The 19,757-nt window shown below is 35.5% G+C and overlaps 1 protein-coding gene and 1 non-coding gene across 5 annotated transcripts in view; one reads left to right on the forward strand and one right to left on the reverse strand.

Moving 5' to 3' along the window:
* cyr (cypher) overlaps positions 1 to 19,757 on the reverse strand; it is a 77,770-nt gene that overhangs the window by 1,728 nt on the left and 56,285 nt on the right. The gene's annotated exons all lie outside the window — the stretch shown is intronic.
* On the forward strand, positions 11,592 to 11,664 carry TRNAV-AAC (transfer RNA valine (anticodon AAC)). The gene has a single exon. It is a non-coding gene; the product is annotated as a tRNA-Val (tRNA).

The following is a 19,757-nucleotide window of genomic DNA, read 5'->3' on the forward strand; positions in this document are numbered from 1 at the left end:
AATTGTTTCCCGCTAGGATGTTACGAATATTCAGTGGCTTCTTAGTTATTTTTTTAAGGACAAAAGCACTACAGAAGAGAGACAAATCTCCAACCTTTCCTCGATGTTCCAGACTATCAAGGTTGCAAGTGATGTTCGCGCCTTCAATCAGGCGGAGGACTTTTTTCTGGATGGAATCCAGCAACTCCAGGGTATGTTTGGGGGCAGAGCTCCATACATGAGAACAATATTCCAAAAAAGGTCTGTTCGAAGCTGAGGTGTGTATAGTTTTCTGGTTCGAAACAGTGTTCCAAGCTTTTGATAAGCAGCCTTTCCAATTCCAGCGAATAAATTGTGCCAAGACATATCGAACAACAACAAACTTATCGAAGCAGAAAGCGGAATTTTCTGCCTCACATTATTATATCCAGTTCGGAGACATTTATCTTCTTGGAGAAAACTGATGCCTGGGTTTTTGAGGAATTGAACCTGGTTACTTTCATCCCAATTGGAAATCACTTCTAGATCCTCATTAAGACATGCAACCTCCTGCTGTCGGTGAAAATGTGCCTCCGTAGCCATGTCCTGGAATCCAAATGGAATAACGAGACAAGCGTGCTGTCGTCAGCTAAGCAATATATTGGATTCTTGGTTTTTTCCAATAAGTCGTTGATATACAATAAAAAAGGGGTTGGAAACAATATGGATCTCTGGGGAACACCAGCGTTGATGGTGAAAGTATATAGGTCAGAGTTCTCTGGGCTTTACCATGGTGATTTATTGTTGATTTCTGTGCTCCTGTGTGTTAGCCAGCAGGGGCCTTCAATTTTATTAGGCCATGGAACCCTAACTAAGCATACCTTTTATGGCGGAACCCTAGCTGATTATTTCGATAACCAAAGAGGTGAGTTTGAACATTTTCGTGTTACGACTCGAAGAAAAAAAATTATAAAATTATAAATAAAAAATAATAATTACAATGAAAGAACTATTTAGTGTGAAGACTTTTTTAACATATCTTCTTATGTTAGTACTAAAATTAGGCTTCATGTCCGACAGTTGGATGCGAAGATCCGAAGTTGCATGCAGCCTGTTTCTGTGTTTATTTTTTGTGTAAGCTGAAAATCCAGTCTTGCATCGGTGAATCGTCACAAATGAATGCAAAACTGAAATAGTCTTTTTCAACAATTGCAGAGTATTTAGATCTCCGACAAAGCACGCGGAACCCCTGCGACCCTTCTATTGAACCCCAGGGTTCCACGGACCACCATTCAAGAATCTAGGTGTTAGGCATTCCGTTGATCCATGGACGGCTTATTGAATTCCGCGTTGATAACAATACTATTTAGACGCAATATCAATGCATTAATGGAATTTATGCTGTTTGCAAAATCCTTATAAAACAAACTTGACTGTATCATCCACATTTTACTATTGTGGCCTCACCTTGTATAAAATAATTATGCTCTTCACCAACACATATTTTTCTATGAGTTTTATCCATTACTGAATTGGACATTACTATAACTTTCCAAACACATTTTCTGTATATTATCGGATAAAAACCTGTTTGGAAGAATTTACATCTTTTTTTTCGAAAAAATGGAAAGTTGATTGCATCAGCCATCGTATCCTTTGTAGTAATTGGCAATACATTAAAAATGAGTTGTCTTCATTATCTACAATTGGGCGCCCCTTGGAGAAATGTAATTTCTCATGATTTGTTGGCGGGATTCGAGTTAATATTATTGGCACAGCATTACTAACATACAGAATGATTTACTTCTTTCCAGAGATGATTAAACGGTTTCACCGAGTACCAGCAGCTACTTTCCTTCTCGTTTCAATTTATTTGCTGAATCTTAACGCGTGTTTCACTATACAATAGCTTCTTCAAGCGTTTTTATACTGTATTGTGAAGCGAAACAAGTCTCACGGTTTTGTAAACTATCTAGTGGAAATCTCACATTGAAGTGTCACTTGAATAAGTTATGTATCGGCCAATTCCATCACATACGAGGTCTGGTCAAAATATAAGATGTTCAAATTGCGATTCGCGATTTTCTATTTTTCATGATGGTATACTCGTTTCGAACATATTTTTTTCAAAGACAATACACAAGCACTACCGGAAAATCCTTAAGGCGCTCTCAGAGCGGTGCCTGTGTGAAAGTAGCGATTCATATTGGATTTGAATCGCTGAAGATTAAATCCTTTTGGAAAAACGTTCTCAGGAAGTTCATCCCACATAAACGAAGGTTTTTCCAGATGGAAGAGTTCTTGAACAGTGGAGTTCGTGGTGTACTGAGCTGAACCTCAGGAGGATGCGCAGCCACATCGCGTATTTCTGATATATACCGCTCTTGGTGGAATCAAATATGCTAAGTCACCTGAACACCTCCCGTGAGAGTATCTATAGAGATGAGATAAATCTCCAACTTCTTTTCACGGTTCCAGGCTAACAAGGTTGCACGTGATGTTCGTGTCTCCAATCAGGCGGATGGCTCTTTTCTGGAGGGAATCCAGCAACTTCAGGGTATGTTTGGGGGCAGATCTCCATACATGAGGACAATACTCCAAATAACGTATGATCTGAGCTTTGTAAAGCATCAAAAGTTGCTGAGGTTTGTATAGTTTTCTGATTCGGAACAGTGTTGCAAGCTTTTGGGAAGCAGCCTTTGCAATGGGCTCATTTAACAATTTTTTTCATTTCATTATTTGAGAGTTTATCTTTCAAATAGTATATCTGCAAAAATTCTGAATTTTCACCTTTTATCATTCTCCTCAAATTAACAGTTGAATGTGGCGTTCACCGAAACGGGGCCTGGTCAAGCTTGACGTCACATCAGTCGACTCAGCTACAAGGGAGTGCTGGCGGATAAGCGAAATACTTGTGCTAAAGCTGTAGAAAGCAAGTTGTGTGTTGTTTACTGCAGTGTGTCAACTGGGTGAATATGAATAATGATAACAAAGGACGTTCCCAGTATTGCATCGTTCCTAAATGCAAGAATTCTTCGGTAACTGCCAAGTAACTTGAAATCACGAAAGTTATGGCAGCGCGCTATGCGGAGGCCGACTGTGTATCTGCCAAGGGGACGCATTTTCATTGCGAAGATCATTTCAATGTAAGTATGAATAATAATAATTAATAAAAAAAAATAGTTCACTCTGAGCACCACTTTGAATTTTAGGTTGAAATAGACGTAGAAAATTAAATGTATATCAAAACTATGAAAGTGGGAAAAATTATATTGAAACCAGGAGTAATTTCGCATATATTTGATTGCCAGATTGATAGACCGACATACCATCTAAAGCTCCACCGTTTGTTCAAAAAAAGGAAAAACAAATTTTGTTGAATACTTGTAAGGAAGATAATGATGAAAATCAAATCATGTCTGATATAGCTGGTACACAGGAAAAGACCTTTGATGTTGGAATTCAAGTTAATAAACAGGTTATTCGAAGATCAAAAGCTACACAGACCGTAAATATTATATAACACCGAAAGAGAAATTGTTCTAAAGAAGTAGAAAATACAGAAAGTTCTACTGAATATAGCTCTACTAAAGCTGTCTTCTAATGAACACATAATGGTCCTTAACTTTTAATTTTTTTTTAAACAAAAGAATTCAAAAATACGTAACACGCGGTGTTTTCAAACCAGCAAATGAAACATAATCCGATGATGGCAGCGATTCATAATCTCCAACTACAGGTCAGGTTGCCACCGCTCGAAGCTCGTTTGCCTGGTGTGAAGTCAAGATGTACCGCAGGCGATCTCACATTTTTAATTACTCTTGCTCAGTTGTTAATTGACATATAAACCGGAAAATTTTGTGTGATACTTGGGAGTTGATTGACTTTCATAATATATAATTTTCAATAAAAAATTAAATTAGCCTGAATGAGCCCATTTCAGCGACATGATTTTGCCAAGACATATTGGTGTCCATTTCAACATATGTTTAACATGTTCAGTTTGTTGGTGGGAGGCATGAAAATTAGGAGTGTTATGCATGTTCGGCGATTTTCTGCGATCGAAAAAAATGGATCAAAGAATTTGCATCAAAGTTTGTGCATAAATAGAATTAAGTGATAAAAAAACATTTGAAATGTTAACAGTGGTATATGGTGATTATACTCTGAGTCAGAATAATGCTTGCAAGTGGTACAAGCTTTTCACAAAAGGAGAGAAGATGTGACAGACAACGCCTGCCTTGACGCCCCAGCACATCAACAACCGATGAAAATGTTGAGGAAGTGGAGAACATTGTTATAAAGAATCGTCACTATTAGAGAAGTTGCTGAGGATGCCGGTATATCGGTTGGCTCTTGCCATGCAATTTTTTCGGAATTTATGGGCATGAAGCCTGTGGCAGCAAATTTCGTTCCAAAATTGCTGAATTTCGACCAAAAAAACCGTCGCATGAGCATCGCAGGAAGATTAAAACAGTTTCAATCTTCCTCTTTGAAGATGATCACTTGGTGATCGAAACACGTGTCGATGTGTTAAAAATAACGATTTGGTGTTGGGAAAAAACTCCAGTAATATTCATTACTACACCAAAGGTTCCAAACAGTGCATCATAACTACTTGAAATATGAAAACAAAGTTGTTATAAAAAATAATTTTAACAAATATAGAATCCATTAAACCCTTGAGAAGATAATTGAATTTAAAAGTGGTTCAAAATGTTTCGTGGTGCATTTCGTCAGTTCGGACTTCCATTGTCTAATATGATATAAATTGATTTGCAATCCCTGAAAGGATCTGTAAAAAACTAAAAAGATTAGCTGAAAAAATAATTTTATTAGGCAAAAAATTGAAATTACAAATACAAACAACAACCAAAAAAATTAACACGAACTGAAAAATTGATTAACATGATTAACAAGAAATGAAAATTAAAAGATTCCAAACCAAGTTACTTCACGACGTTTCGATTGTTAGTATCCACAACTTTCAGGGATTTCAAATCAATTTATATCAGATTAGACAATGAAAGTTCGAATTGATGAAATCCATAATTGAATTTCTATCGGAACCAATAAAAACAACTGAGCTTCAACCACAGTTTGCCTACTAATGCAATAATTATTATATGTATGTACATATTATATGTAGGTACCTTAATTGGTCTATCCGTCATAAAACCCTATACAAGTTCATACTCGGCACCCCATAAAGTTCTCATATCCTCTATTATTAATACTTAAAACCGTGCGTTCATTTTTCAAGTCAGTCAGTTAAAACCAACGAAGCGCAAAATTTGCGTTGTCTGCGAACTTCCAGGGTGGCATTTTGATATACCGTATCTTTTTCTATGTGCTGATTGATGATCATAAGGGATAATTATTCTGTTGTGGAATGATTAAAGAGTGATTTTCATCAATATCGTGGGATATTAATATTGTAAATTGTAATGTGAACTGAAACCGTGGAAGACTAAATAAAATAAATACCGAAACGTTCGATAAGTGAACGAACTCCTGATACAAGTCAGGACCGGCGTTAACCTGCACAATTATCGATGTATAGATCTCCGAGAGATAGTGTTCCAGTATCAGGACAAAACTTGTTCCCTGGCCGAGTTGATCATAAAAAATATACGAGTGCTTCAAAAAAAAAGACAAAGAAAACAAAAAGTATTATGAGAAAGTATCTAGACCATTATCAGTACCTACTGAGTGAAGGCTATAATGTAAAATAAACTAGGTTCTGAATATTTCTGGATTTTTATCCCAAAATCAAACCGTTATTTTCAACACTTCGACACGTGTTTCAATCACCAAGTGATCATCTGCAAGAGGTAGATTAATCTTCCTCTTTACAGTAGGTACAATATTTACCGGTTACTTGTGTTAGGAGATCGACTCCGTGTGTCTACCCTCTGGGAGAGTTGCCTGTTACGCTAATGGATATCAAAGGATAAAAAGTAGCTGAGCGCGAGTACGAACTGATAACGGAAAAAAAAGGCTAGCAGGCGATGAGTAAGATGGGACAGCGTTTGGCATGGTCGATCGCGGAGAATAAGTTTAATACGTATTGGTTGTGGTTGCGGAATATTTCAAATAAAACATTATATTAATCAGTTTACTTTTGATTCTTATTATTTTACTACAAGTCAGAAGTGGGATAGTGATCTACGTGAGAGAAGGTAACAAAGCTGTTAGAGGCCGAAAATTTACAATGCCGAAAGGAAAATCAAAAAAAAGGAACCGACGTATTTCCACATCATCATCATCCAGTGATTCTTCGTCGGAAGTAAGGAGGTTAAAAAAAAAGTTGAAAACAACTCAAAGAAAATTGAACAGAAAAACCGTGAGTAGAAACATTTATAGTAGTCTGAGTATTGATGAATCGTTGATTCCCGAATTCGATCCGGCATGCCAAGTCATTGACTCTGTGAGTTGGGTAGGGAAAGTTGATAAACTGAAAAATATATAACAGTGGGACAATATGTTAACTGTAAAATTGGCAACTAGCAGATTACGTGGGAATGCGAGGAAATGGTACGACTCTTTAATAGAAGAGTTTTCTTTGTGGGAGAATATGAAATCATCTCTTATCGAAACTTTTCCTAGTGATGTTAAATTCGGAAAATTGTTTATTGAAGCTGCAAACTATTCACATGAGAAGGGACAAAAACTGAGTGATTATTGTTTCGAAAAACTTGCCAAAATTAAAAAACTGAATTTAGATATCAACGAGACGAATATCATTGATTCGATTATTGAAGGTATAGGAAATGAACACATTAAACTTTCCGCTAGGGCAGCTAAGTTTACGTCTATAGGACATCTGGCTAATTACCTGGACAATGCAAATAGTATAGGGCCTACTACAAGTATATATAACAAATCATTTCGCCGTGATATGCCCGGTACATCGAAGAGTTCTTATTTTGATGATAAAAAAAATATGCGGAGTTTTCAAAAAAATAGCAGAGGAGAATTGAATAAAAACTTTGTGAAAGCCATACGTTGTTATAACTGCAAGGGTAATCATTTAATGAGAAATTGTCCAAAACCATTAGTTAGATGTTCAGTTTGTAAAAGAGCTGGACATTCACATCAACACTGTTTGAGTCGAAATGAAACAAAAAGCGAAGATGTAAATTCTACTAAGTCCAAGAATTCAAATGTGTTTTTGAAAACTGCGTATATAAATAATTGTGCTTTGAAGAATTGTTTAATTGATACAGGTAGTTCGTGCACTTTGATAAAAAAATCTATAGCTGGAAAACTTAAGCTGACCCTACAAAAAATGCGTGAAGGTATAGTTTTGCGCTGCTTTATGGGTAATATGATGTTATGTGATGAATTTGTTCATATAGATTTGAGTGTAGAAGAAGTTTCATTCCAAGTAAATGTATATATTGTTGAAGACAAATTGCTGCAATATGATGTCATTATCGGCTGCGATTATTTGAATAATGCAGATATTGCCATCGTTAAAATTGGGGATTCCATCGTCCTTAGACGAATTTCCTCTTCAACCTGTTGTGAAATTAAATCAATAGCTCCAATATCCGTACTAGATGAAAGCACGATAAAAATCGGCGATGTAACTTGTTCTGAAAAGTCGCTTTGCTTTGAATTATTGAAAACTTTCAGAGATAGAATAGCGTTTACGTTGAAGGACCTTGGAAAAACTAATATCATTCAGATGCACATTAGATGCAAATCCGAAGAACCAATTGTCTATAATCCTTATCGTATGTCAATTCAAGAAAAGGATATACTCAATGGGTTATTGCGGGAACTTCTTGATAATGACATTATCAGGGAGTCTAGTTCTGCATACGCTAGCCCAGTTCTTATGGTAAAAAAGAAAACAGGTGATTATAGGTTATGTATAGATTATCGACGCTTAAACTCTGTTACTATTAAGGGCAAGTATCCTTTGCAGCTCATAGACGATCAGATAGATATGTTGGGAGGAAATAAATACTATACGGCTTTAGATTTGGCCTCGGGTTTTTATCAAATACCAATGGCAGAAGACTCAATCGAAAAGACTGCTTTTATTACGCCATTTTCACACTATGAGTTTTTGAGAATGCCGTTCGGGCTCACTAATTCGCCGTCCGTTTTTCAAAAATTGATAAATACTGTGTTGAAAAATCGACTTAATAAAACGGTGTTTGCATACATAGATGACTTGATAATACCTTCCATTAGTGTTGAACAGGGAATCGAAAGGTTAAGAGATGTACTAAGTGATTTACGAGAAGCTAACCTAACACTGAAGTTGAGTAAATGCAGTTTTTTTCAAAGTAACTTAAATTATTTAGGACAAGAGATTAGTTATGATGGAGTTAGGCTAGGTGAGCAGAAAGTGATGGCCGTTAAAAACATGAGATCTCCCAAAAACGTTAGAGAAATTCGTCAATTTCTAGGCCTATCAGGATACTTCAGAAAGTACATTAAAGACTATGCCAAAGTTGTGGCACCTCTTACACGACTACTTAGGAAAGGTACACCATTTCTGTGGTCGGACGAACAAGAAACAGCTTTCAAGGACGTCAAGGTGGCATTAACGACCCGGCCAATATTGTCTATCTTCGATCCAACGCTGCAGACGGAACTGCATACAGATGCAAGTTCTGTAGGTTTTGGTGCCATGTTGTTGCAGCAGAAAGACGGGAAGTCCAGGGTAGTTGCCTATTTTAGCAAACAAACGAGCCCTGAACAAACATTATCATTCCTATGAACTTGAAACTTTGGCAGTTGTACTAGCCTTTCAAAAGTTTCGAGTATATTTGATTGGTATTCAGTTTAAAGTTGTCACAGATTGTAATGCACTTCGATCTGCATTCGCAAAAAGGGATCTCGTACCTAGAGTCGGAAGATGGTGGTTACAGGTTCAGGAGTTCGATTTTGAGGTTATCCATCGACCTGGATCGAAGATGGAGCACGTCGATGCACTTAGCCGCGCTCCGGTTGAGAATTATATTGATATCATGAGTATCGACGTTACCGAAGGTGATTGGATTCTTGCTGCTCAATTGCAAGATGATCAGTTGAAGATAGTTAGAAGTATACTACAAAAGGGGGTTATCAATAGAGACACTAAGCAATATTTTGATATGTATTTGTTGAAGGACGACAAAATCTACAGAAGGATGGCAAATGGAAAAGCTTTGTGGGTTGTTCCTAAGTCTTCACGATGGCAAATTTGCAAACTTTGTCATGATGATTGTGGGCATTTTGGATTAGAGAAAACGTTGAAAAAAATCAATGAAAATTATTGGTTTGCTGGCATGCGAAGGTTTGTAAAAAAATATGTCAATGCTTGTTTGAATTGCCTCTACTACAAACAGAAAAGCGGAAAAGAAGAAGGCATGCTACATCCGATTGTAAAGGCTCCAATCCCATTCCATACACTACATATAGATCACATAGGACCATTTGTAATCAGCAGTAAGAGAAACAAATATATATTTGTAGTCGTAGATGGGTTCACAAAGTTCTGTTTCGTCGAAGCTGTAAGAGATACTACCACGAAATTGGCTGTAAAAGTTTTGCTGGATATAATACACATTTTTGGAGTACCGGTCAGAATAATTTCGGATCGAGGATCAGCTTTTACTTCAAAGACTTTTGCAACATTTTGTAGTACCTACGGGATTAAACATATTCTTAATGCTGTAGCTACTCCACGTGCAAATGGACAATGTGAGCGATATAACAGAACTATTTTGAATGCTTTACGTTGTACTGCGGCTGGTGCCCCCGAAAGCAAGTGGGACAGCTTTATTAAACAGGTGCAGAGTGCTATAAACTCCACGTATAATAAAGCAATAGATATGTCCCCTATGGAAGCCTTGACAGGTTGTAGGGGTAAAACTATGGCGGAGAGCAAAATTTTAAGAGAAGTACAGCAGGACTTAGGACGAGCTGAGTTACCTTTATTGAGGAAAAGGGTTCAGAAAAGACTAGCAAAGGATCAACAGGATCAGAAAGAAAGGTATGATCGCAGGAGGGCGAAAGCCAAGGTATATTCGGTAGATGATGTGGTAATGGTGTTGATAACAGATTCTCCAAGTACCGGTTCCAGTAAAAAGCTTCTACCAAAGTACAAAGGTCCATTTAAAGTCACTAAGGTTCTATTCAATGACCGATATGAAGTTCAAGATATGAGAGAGAATTTCAGAAGATTAAAGACAGTGACTGCTGTAGACAAAATGAAACCATGGATAATTCTGAAAGGTGAGACATTTTCAGTGGTCATCATATGAGAATGTGTGACTGTTGAGATGGGTACAATATATGTGCAAGGCTCAATCACATATGAGAATGTGTGACTGTTGAGATGGGTACAATATATGTACAAGGCTCAATCACATATGAGGATGTGTGACTGTTGAGATGGGTACAATATATGTACAAGGCTCAATCACATATGAGAATGTGTGACTGTTGAGATGGGTACAATATATGTACAAGGCTCAATCACATGTAGGTGTGTGTGTGTGACTGTTGAGATGGGTACAATATATGTGCAAGGCTCAATCACATATGAGAATGTGTGACTGTTGAGATGGGTACAATATATGTACAAGGCTCAATCACATGTAGGTGTGTGTGTGACTGTTGAGATGGGTACAATATATGTACAAGGCTCAATCACATATGAGAATGTGTGACTGTTGAGATAGGTACAATATATGTACAAGGCTCAATCACACATAGGGATGTGTGACTGTTGAGATGGGTACAATATACGTACAAGGCTCAATCACATATATGGGTATGTGTGGCTGTCGAGATGGGTACGATATGTGTACAAGTCTCAATCACTTATAGGATGGGTAAATTATAAGTACAAAGCTCAAAAAAAAAACTGAGGAAACTTGTGGTATTCTATGAAATTAAATATTTTTCTCTTCTTATAGATGAAACTGCTGAGAGTTCGCCTGAGGACAGGCTGAACGGTAGGATGGCCGAATGTTAGGAGATCGACTCCGTGTGTCTACCCTCTGGGAGAGTTGCCTGTTACGCTAATGGATATCAAAGGATAAAAAGTAGCTGAGCGCGAGTACGAACTGATAACGGAAAAAAAAGGCTAGCAGGCGATGAGTAAGATGGGACAGCGTTTGGCATGGTCGATCGCGGAGAATAAGTTTAATACGTATTGGTTGTGGTTGCGGAATATTTCAAATAAAACATTATATTAATCAGTTTACTTTTGATTCTTATTATTTTACTACACTTGGTCGGTGTTTGGATCAAAGATTTTCAGGAAACTCTTTATATAGCTCAAAATATCGTGATGTGTGCAATTTCCCAGCATCATAAAGTAGTGGGTGGGTTTGAACGTTTTATCCGATCCTAACAAATTTGTTACAACCGTACCTGAGATATTATTTTGAAAATTTTCATTATTAACCCCTAATGTCAATGAAACATAATTACACCTACTTATTTGAGCTTCAGTAAGCAAAGTTCCCAATTTGAAAATTATAATATACGACACTACTATGGTTTGCAATTGAAAAACAATAGAAAAATAATAAAAATATTCACTTTGAACAATGACTTAATTTTTCAGTCTATTAACAAATCCCTTACGTCATATCTGAATTCAATATCAAATTTCCTAAGTTTCCGTGGTGTAGTGGTTATCACATCCGCCTAACACGCGGAAGGTCCCCGGTTCGATCCCGGGCGGAAACAATTTTTTTTATTTTTTTTCGTTTGCAGCTTCCCTAAGAATAACCAGTGTGGTTGAGATTTGTTCATTCAGGAACAATTTTTATAATACACTCGGACAAAAATATTACATAATTTATTTCAATATTTTTTTTTTCCCTTAACACGTTATTTATTTTTATTGATAAATGTTCAAAGGCCAAAATATTTTTATTAATTTCCATTCAGTATAGATCAAAGAATGCTTGGACATAATCACTATAGTTGAATAAGTCAAATAATGGTACAAACTACAAACTTTGAATAGTGAGTCTTTGCCACTATTAAGGTCTATTGTTTTATTTATTGTTGTCAGAATGACATTTCGAGTACAGTTTGTCAAGAATAGGAAAAAGGATGAAATTTTTGCGGTCCCGCTTAGTGTAGATGTACAGTCTCTTGAATAAACTGTGAAACCAACGTACAAAGTCCCCACTATTAGTTCATCTCATTATTGAATTCAAAATAATTTTGGTCAAGACAGGAAATGAGGGCTACAAAGATAACTTGTTTAATTATGGGATTAGTATTCTTTTGAATCAGAAAATTATGAATAATAGTTATGCCATTAATCGGAGAAATGTTTGGAATAAATAAATAAAACTTGCTTTGAATTAGAAGGTTGCTTTTATTTCACTTTTAAATATGTACATTTTTTATACTTAGGTAAACGCAAAATACGGCGAAAAATTTCTAAGAACGTAACAATTATAAATAAAATAATATAAAGCAAAAAATTATAAAAGGCAAAAAACGCAAAAATTCAAATAAATAAATATTTTATCTTAATCTTCGGAGGATGAATCTTCGATAAGGTCTGAACTGATGTAATCTGGTTCAGTGTCACTACCTTCTTGCAAGTTGATTATCATGTCGTCTACCATGAAATCTAATGTTGGTTCCTTTTCCATGAAAAACTATTAAAAACTTTGGGCATGCTCACATCGTTTTTTCCACTCAGTTTCAGAAAACGTACTGAAAAATTCATCGCATAATCTTTCCACGGTCTTTAAGCTAAAATCTACATTTCTTTGTGCAACATATTGCTTTAAAGACGCCCACACTAACTCTATAGGATTTAAGTCAGGGTGGTATGTAGGAAGCCTTAGAACGGCATGCCCGTGGTCGCTCATAATTTCATTTCCTTTGAAATTTTTTATATACTGCTTAAACTGACGCCAGTTGCCATAGCAGCTCTTTCTTGAACTTTTTTTAAAGTTCTTTATAGGTTTATTTTCTGCCGCTTCTAGTTGCATAAAAAAAATTACATTATCTATAGCTTCCCTCGTTTGACTTGTCAGCACTTTACGATTTAGGTTTGATTTAAACTCCATCCTGGTTAAGTTACAATACTCAAATTGTACCCTTTACGCTTAATTTCTGCTCAGACTGTACACTCGATTAACCCGCGATGCTCACTTCACAACAGACAAATTCGACTGACTGGGCTGTGAGCGTTTCCACTCCTGCCTTCTGCGCACAGCTAAGGTGGTCTCAAATTAAGATTTTGAAACTTTTTCCTATTCTGGACAAACTGTACTTTATGTCTTGATTCTGTAGTTTTCTTAGTGCATTTGAGTGCTAAAATTGTTACTTTAGTCAATGAGGGATACAGACAAGAATATTGCACGGTGATAACATATTCATCAATCGACTGTTTCTCGTATTGTGAAGCGATACAATGAGACTGGGGAGTAGAAAAGGCGGCCTAGTCAAGGTCGTAAGAGATGTACAACGCCAAGAGATGACTAATATTTGAAAATTCAATCTTTGGGAAACCGCATGCATACAGCTCCGCATCTTAGAAATCATTTACTGAGCATAAGATAAGTTAACATAAGTGTCAAAACAGTAATAAGAAGACTCAAAGAAGTTGGTTCAAATACAAAACGCCCTGCCAGAGTTCCTACCTAGGCTTCTCAAAAATCTAGACGGTTACAATTTGCCATAGTTATGTCAACTGGAATGAACATCGGTGGGGAAAAATTCTTCTCGCAGATGAATCAAGAATACAGTTATGGAAATCAGATGGACGTGGTCGAGTATACAGAAGATCTGGAGAACGTTTCACAGGATGTAATCTTGTACATAACGTTAGCTTTGGTGGTGGTACATACGTAACATCCTTGAAGAGCATATTTTACCTACGGCGGCTTCATTGGCTATGACAATTTCGTGCTAATGTATGATAATGCTCGTGCACATGCTGCAAGAACAGCCACCCAGTATCTTGAAGTTGTTGGCCTTGAGGCAGTTGAGTGGCCACCAAACAGTCCTGACGCAAATCCCATAGAACATATTTGGGACATCATAAAAATATATAAACGAGCACGAAATCCAGCTCCTAACTCAATTGCAGAATTAAGAATTGCTGCACAGGAAAAATTAAATCGAATTCCACAAGAAACCATCAAAGACCTATTGCGGAGTATGACCAGGAGGATACAGGCTATCGTTAGATCTGTTATTAAGTTGCCTCAAAGTCCTTTCATTTTGGTGTCATTGTTGCTTGTTCTGCCTTAATGTTATTACCAGGACTAGTCTATTCCATTACTTCTTCAACAAGTGTGTTATGAAGTTTCAATATCTGGATTATTTGGCAATCAATATACGTTAAATACTTCAGTAATCAAGGCTTAATAAAATATGCAATATTTTTGTCTGTGAGTGTATAATATAATTTTTTAATAATTTGTTGTCGAATCAAGAATAGATTCAGTCATATCTGAGTTCTGAATTTCGGTAAACGGGAAATTTATAGATAGTGAATTGTCGGAATTACAGAGACTGTTTTATCAAAAAATAGACTGATTTTTTGTTTTGTTTCATGCATTTGTCTATAATGTTTGAATAGGTGGATAGGAACTTTGAATTATACTTTGTAAATTCAGTTTTATTACAAGAAATTATTTGGATTTATCTATAGTAGCTGTTTCATTACCTATATACTAATTATAATATTTGTTAGTAGTTCTACTCAACTTTGATGAAAAAACTTTGAAATGTCTAAAGAAGACATTAGAAAAACAGAAAATTTTCTCAGAAAATGAACTTACATGGAACTCCCAAAACATGTTTTTGTTTTTAATTTTGATTTTGTTACTTGAAATTTCTATTCAGTTAGTCAAAAGTTCGACTCAAAGTGGAAATTTTAAGATCCCAGAAAAAATCCTTTGTCTTTTGAAGCTGCATTATTCAAAAAATTGAATAGATGATAATATAATAAAATAGATGGGCAATTTCCGTTTTCCTATGCTCTCCTTGTGAAATATATTTCGAAGGATATATCCCCTCTGGGAGCCATTTTTACTATTTTATAAATAAGGATCGAATTGTTTATGCCTCATACGTACTTGCTTATTAACTAACTTCTTGTTTTGTAAAACAAGTTGTTACTTCTCGATCTGTAACTTTTATTGAAGCCCTGTGAATTCTAAACCATCATTAAAGTTCTCATGAGCACAAAGAAATATATAAATATCTCACTACAGATGAATAAAAATGATTCATATGTAATAATTATCAACCTGTTGTGATTATACGATCTTTTATCGCCTTCCATTGGTACATTTAAAATAACGATTTTTCTGAATATACAGTTCAATAATATAAATTTATGAAATATAAGTGAAATCTCTGGTAATATCGCCCCAAAGGACCAAAAAAATACTCAAATACCATGCTTCACATTATAAATTATTATAATTTCTAGTTGTCTGAAGAACCTTTTAGGTTCATGGTTGAAACTAACATAATTTCTCATGGTATTAGTTACGATTTAATCATTTGTAATTTCTACACGAGAGGAGGTACTTAAGTCTACATTAGATTTAATGACAGTGTACTGAAGCAGGTACCAGACGTTATATCAATTATTTGTAATGGTTATTAATCGGTATTTTCTGAAAGGGTTCTTGAATTCCTGCAATTGATAGACCATGCAGGGTTGGCTGGAACTGTTGAAATTTTGAAATCTCACAGGAGGATTATTTAACAATGGTTACTTTTGTTTGAAGGTGATTGACGATGTTTCATGATGAATTTCATTAGACACCAGAATACGATTGTGGATACTAACAATCGAAACGTCGTGAAGTAACTTGGCTTGAAATCTCTTTACTTTTTATTTTATTGTTCAATTTTTCTATTTTTACTTGTATTTCATTTGACTATTATTTCATTTCAGGTTTTTTTAACACAAATATTATTTTTGATTTTTTTATTAGTTCTTTCAGGAATTTCAAATCTTTTTATATAATATCAGAGAATGGAAGTCCGAACCAATGAAATGGTTACTTTCATGAAAATAAAATGAAAGGGGTATATACTTTTATACATATGATGAAATCGGCCGATGTTTGATGAAAATCCATAACGTATTCAAAAAAACACTTTATTGTGAGATTTTCAGTACAAAAAACGCAACAAGTGTTTTGCTATGCAATAGATTCTTCAGGCGTGTCTACATTGTACAGACACGCCTGAAATCCTCACAATGAAGTGTTTCTTGAATACTTTTTTTGGGAAATCAATTTTTGGGAAAGAAAAGTTTTGGCTTTCTACTTTTTCTACAATGAATACAAAAAATGTGGGATAACAGTGTTCTATGTAAGTGAAATTTTACCTATTACACATACCCCTTGGGGTGGGAATTCCTGATTCCCTTTCTCGATGCTTATTTACACTATACAAAGAACCTACCTGCATATTTCAAGATTTTAGGTCCAGTAGCTTCGGCTGTACGTTAATATAAGAGCGGGCAACAGGTACTATAGTATTTCCAATACCAATTGGAACAGCACAGAGAAGGAATTCCCGCCTCGTCATAGGAGTCGGCATATTATTTTTCAGTGGTAGTTTTTCAGTTACTTATTCTTACAATCATAGCAATTGATCACCCCATGAAAAAGTTATCTCAACTGAATTTTTCCACCATGGGTAATTATGAAAAACTTCGAAATTCAAGGTACTTAGTTGATTTCCGAGTCGAAAACTCTAAAATACAATGAAAACACAAATAATTACACCGAATTCTCGTCAAACATATATTAACAAAATGATAGAGGCCAACAAAATTGCTAGAAAAATCAAAATTCTTCTTCGCTATATTCGAATGAGGTGGAATCATCATCGGGTTGAATGACGATCGGATTTATGAAACTTTGCACATAATATTTGTTCTGTTCTTTTATAACGTGGGCCATACAGTTCTTTCACACATCACTATTACCTACTTCATTCACCACTCGCCTTATATTGTCAAGCACCACAGTATTCAAAGTCGGTGACTGATTACATTTCCGCAAGCTTTCTTTCATTGTGGCCCAAACCATTTCAATTGGATTGAACACACAATAGTATGGAGGCAAACGTAAGAGAATATGACCACGTGTTTCACACATCGTATCAATAATATACTCTTTTTTGAAATTACGTTGTTTTATGGTCGCAAGTAATACCTTTTTCGTTGGAATCTTTTCGGGTATTTCCATGGCATGATTTCGCATGAAATCAACAATATTTGCTTTTTTTGTGTTATTGTTTGGTATTGTAGTCGATAACCGAGAATGATACAAAGCGTTATCCATAATAATAACCGAGTTTGGAGGAATATTTGGGAGAAGCTGCTCACTGAACCAGGTTTCGAATAAAGCCGCAGTCATATCGTCGTGGTAATCAGCAGACGAATCTTTTATATTTTTGGCCGACAGAAAGCGTTAGGTACGAAACCACTTTCATTCCCGGCATGCAAAGTTATAACACGTTTTCCCCTTGAAGAAGGTGTTCAAAGCACAATATTTGGTTTCGTCTACCCAGCCATATTTGACAACATCATGGGTGTCAAACCAAGTTTCGTCGAGGTAGATTATATGTCTGCTGGATTCTCGGTAGCTTTTCATTCGCTTCAAATATTCTTGTCGTAGTTGAACAATGCGTGTCGATTCCATTATGACCATCCGATTGTTCAATTTTTTTATATTTGAAACGACAAGACAATAAGACACCTCGTAGAGTTTCTAAAGATTTGTAATTGTAATCGGGATAGTCGAGTAATTTATATCAAATCATTTCCAAGGTTGGTACTTCATTTTTTGGTATATACCATAAATTGTTCGCCGAATCACATCTTTTGTAGCACCATCAACGTTTGCGAATTTTTTATTCCTTTGTTTTCGTTTCATTGCATGGTCAATGACATCCCTATTTTAATGACTCGAAGAACTGTCGAACGAGATAGTTTCGTTAACTCGCATATTCTATTCACAATAGCATTCTGTGAAGTGTGACAGTTTTCCTTCTTCAAGCATTCATTAATATTTAAAATTACTCGCTGAACTTGAACATGTCAATCCTTATTTTCAAATTCCGGATCCCTGTCGATGACACAGATTCCTCACACGTAATGTTAACATTTGTTTCAAAAGGTCTCCAGAAAGCCATATTGATGAAAGTACCCAAAAACACTAAGATTTTCACAAAAATCGGTTTGAACGATGAGATTGGAACCTTTGGTGTAAAAGTTGAAAACTTCTTCTAGAGATCAATTACCCCAACACCAAACTGATATTTTTGAACTCGATGCGCGTTTCGCTAACAAGGTTAGCATCTTCAGGAGAAGCAAATTGATACTGAATCTAAAGACAATGATTAGCTGTTTATATACCTAAAGTTTTTTGGTCCGATGTGGACTTTGTTTGTTAAATGATGATTATCCTAACTGATTTTTCGGTAATTAACTAGTGGAACCACTACCTGCAAATGAATGTGTCCGCTTTTTAATCTATTGTTGACAAATTAATTTGCAGTAGTGGTTCCAAATAATTAGTATTCAGCCAGTCCAGCTAGCCGAGCCTTTATTCCTCAACTACATTTGATAGCACGTTTATTACCTATCATAGTGCTCTTATTTTTATTGCCGTTCCAATTGGGAATTTATATTTTTACTTTGAAAATACTGTAACTAAAAAAAATATGCCAACTGCACTAAGTAATGAATAGCTTGAAGAATCTAATTATGTTACCTATAAATAAATTCGCAAAACTAACACAACCGTCAACGATGTCTGCCCTCACGTGTCTACAGTAGACGCGACGCGTAATAGCTTACTGCCTTGCGTCGAAATAATCGTGAAAACTTTTAAACGGGTCGTCCAAATTACTGTCGATAAATTACTTCATTTCAATTTTCATTACAATTATAGTGTTCGTTTCGGATGTTATTATTGCTATCATTTATTTTTCTGCTTATTAAAACACATATAATATATTTTTGATGTAGATATGTTTCAGATAATCATAAAAGGTTTTCTTATTCGAAATTCATTGTAGAAAACTCTCAGAGCAATGGAAAAAATATGAATAGGTACCTAAAAATGAAAAAAAAATCTCTAAAAACTCTACGGTACATAGGGAGACGTGAAAGTTGCTATTGTGTTTTTATTCAACTTAGTCAACCAATTTTCAGGGCCGTAATTTAAAAAGGAATAATTCACACAATTATAATCAAATATTACCAAAACATCTCGAAATATAAAATTGAATTTGATTTCTCAGAATGAAGTGAACGTCTACGATTCAAAAACTACAACAAAAAATACAGGTCCGTATTCAAATTCAAAGATGGGGGTGGCCCAAGTTAGATGACACCCTGTATAAAAGATTTATGAACATATTCTGATAGCCCACATCGAGTGCCAATAGCAAAATGTGGACAGATTTTCAATATGTCTGCGAATAAAGAAGATATAAACAAAACAGAAAAAACCAAAAAATGCCAATAACTTGGGATTTTTTGGTTTTTCCTGTATATCTCCAGAACCAAAAGAGCTATATTCGATTTTTTACATCATTGAATAGGTCTCTAAAATACGCAACTTTGCCACAATTTAACCGACACTGTATCTCTTATCGTTTACGAGATCTCCATGTACAGAAACGAATTTGAATAGTCCTGTATATATGAGATGTCTCCATTTCAATTGAAATAACTTTTTTGTTTTCAGTGGTCCACTTATATGAATATTTTGTTCCCATCATTTGACTAAGCCTGATTTTATAGGAGAAAAAATATGTGCAAA

This window comes from Leptinotarsa decemlineata, unplaced genomic scaffold (assembly GCF_025532065.1).
Source record: "Leptinotarsa decemlineata unplaced genomic scaffold, Ldec_3_MD MMD2_tig00026282_RagTag_RagTag, whole genome shotgun sequence".
Lineage (NCBI taxonomy): Eukaryota > Metazoa > Arthropoda > Insecta > Coleoptera > Chrysomelidae > Leptinotarsa > Leptinotarsa decemlineata.